The sequence below is a fragment of the Aplysia californica genome, unplaced genomic scaffold (assembly GCF_000002075.1).
Source record: "Aplysia californica isolate F4 #8 unplaced genomic scaffold, AplCal3.0 scaffold01440, whole genome shotgun sequence".
Taxonomy (NCBI): Eukaryota; Metazoa; Mollusca; class Gastropoda; order Aplysiida; family Aplysiidae; genus Aplysia; species Aplysia californica.
Genome location: NW_004798710.1, coordinates 86,034 through 88,808, shown reverse-complemented (window position 1 = coordinate 88,808; position 2,775 = coordinate 86,034).

The window sequence follows — 2,775 nt, the reverse complement described above, 5'->3', positions numbered from 1 at the left end:
TGGACCTGTATGTTGGTGGACCTGTATGTTGGTGGACCTGTATGTTGGCGGACCTGTATGTTGGTGGACCTGTATGTTGGCGGACCTGTATGTTGGCGGACCTGTATGTTGGCGGTCCTGTATGTTGGTGGACCTGTATGTTGGCGGACCTGTATGTTGGCGGACCTGTATGTTGGTGGACCTGTATGTTGGCGGTCCTGTATGTTGGTGGACCTGTATGTTGGCGGTCCTGTATGTTGGCGGTAAATTTGAGATGTAATTATTTTCTAATGTATTTCATGATTGTATGGCTATATTGTTGTTGTTGCTGTTGTTGTTATTTCTCCCCAGCCTGTCTAGGCTCCCCTTGTGTCTTGTTGCCGCTCACTTCAACATTCCTCGTGGTTCCTCGCTCATGACTGCCTGTCTTTCCTTCAACGAAACTTTCCCTTATTTTTGAGAAAGAGCGTACCAATGATCAGCTGTTCTGGTGTACTGGGCTAAAATTTTCTAATGGTTTTTTTTCTTATTGCAGTTTCTTAATTTCTGTGATGTCAACTGCATGCGCGTGATAAATGTTTTGATGAAATTCCAATTCCAAGTGTTGGGAAAAAAAACAAGAAAAGATACACAAAAGGTAAAGGTGTGATTGTATTGAAATTGTCAAAACTATGGACAGTTTTTGTCTCTCTCTCCTGAGAAATGTTGCTTTGTGGGTTAAGAAAACGTGAAGAGAGTATCGACGATATTGTGGCGCATACATATAAGTACTCCTTATCCCTGACTGTCTGAGGGAGCCTTTGTGGATTCTGTGAAGTCTGGTGGCTGCAAATTTTTTAGGATGGGGGAGGGGGGGGGGGTGACGGGGTGCAACAAAATGTTCTATCTTGTTACAAAAGAACTTTTCCTAGATCTGCTGTTGATGCATTTATAATTTATTGATTCTGTCAATGTCAGCTAGAGGGCCCCACAGGACACCTGAGATTACTTACTGAAATTTTACTTTTTGAAAATTATTGCTACTTTTTGCCTTCTTGTTTGTATGCTTTTCTTTGCTTTCTCCTCATGCAACTGTTTGTTCCATGTATTCCTTCATACAGCGCTGTTTTGTTCCATGTATTCCTTCATACAGCGCTGTTTTGTTCCATGTATTCCATCATACAGCGCTGTATTGTTCCATGTATTCCATCATACAGAGCTGTTTTGTTCCATGTATTCCATCATACAGCGCTGTTTTGTTCCATGTATTCCATCATATAACGCTGTTTTGTTCCATGTATTCCATCATACAGCGCTGTTTTGTTCCATGTATTCCATCATACAGCGCTGTTTTGTTCCATGTATTCCATCATACGGCGCTGTTTTGTTCCATGTATTCCATCATACAGCGCTGTTTTGTTATTCCATCAGATTGTGGTTCTGTGGTAACTTCCTGTCAAGTCATATGTTTATGTTTGGCTTTTTTCTCTGCTGTTATTTCAAGAGACGTTGTTATAAGTTATTATAAGTCATTATATTCAAATATGATATATAGGATGTGGGGGGGGGGGGGGGTCTTTTTATTTCAGTCTCTATAAAGGAGCAAAGAGAACGAAGAATCAAAGCACTAACTACAAAACAAATCTGAATAGAATAGAGACACAAATGTTGAATACTTTTTGTTTCAAGGTTTGGTAGAACAGAGATAAGCAAGTTGAGTTTACACACCTTTGAACTGTGTTCTCAGGTACACCAGTGTGCACGTATAACGGTATATCCATCAACTTAATCTACCCACTCCCTTGCGTCTCTTTACCAGCTGCTTTGTCTGTAGTGGTGCTAATTCTAGTTGTTCAAACAAAGAACACGTCAGACTCGTACTTTGTTCATTTGTGTCCTGTTGCCATCATGCCTTGTTGGAGTTGGATGAACTTTTCACTTTTTAAGTTTAGCTGACTCTGTGAAGTAGGCCTACTCACCTTATGCCAAAACACACGCGCTCCCCGTTTAATTGATTGTCACAGAAAGTCAGTCCAAGAGGTGGGAAACTTTGGGCCTGGAGATCGCTGCATAAATTAAGACACAGATACTGGGCACATCTGAAATCCTACTTATTTACTTAATTTACACACCCAGCGCGTACATGTGTGTACTTATGTACTCTCCCAGCGCGTACATCTGTGTGTACTTATGTACTCTCCCAGCGCGTACATGTGTGTACTTATGTACTCTCCCAGCGCGTACATCTGTGTGTACTTATGTACTCTCCCAGCGCGTACATGTGTGTAGTTATGTACTCTCCCAGCGTGTACATCTGTGTGTACTTATGTACTCTCCCAGCGCGTACATGTGTGTAGTTTATGTACTCTCCCAGCGTGTACATCTGTGTGTACTTATGTACTCTCCCAGCGCGTACATGTGTGTAGTTATGTACTCTCCCAGCGTGTACATCTGTGTGTACTTATGTACTCTCCCAGCACGTACATGTGTGTAGTTTATGTACTCTCCCAGCGCGTACATCTGTGTGTACTTATTTACACACCCAGCGCGTACATTTGTACATGTGTGTACTTCCATCAAGCCTCAAGAGTCTCTGCCCTCGCTTCCTTCGTCTTTGACAGGACTTTAGTTGAACGTACAAGTCACTCGCTTATAATGATTTTCCGCCAAGGTCACACTTACCACATTATACACGTACATTCACTCATGTATGTATTTTGATTTATATATATATATATATAATTATATATCTCTCTCTATGTTTATCTGACAGCTACACGACAAATCTCGACTGATTTACTAGGTCACGTAGGTGTG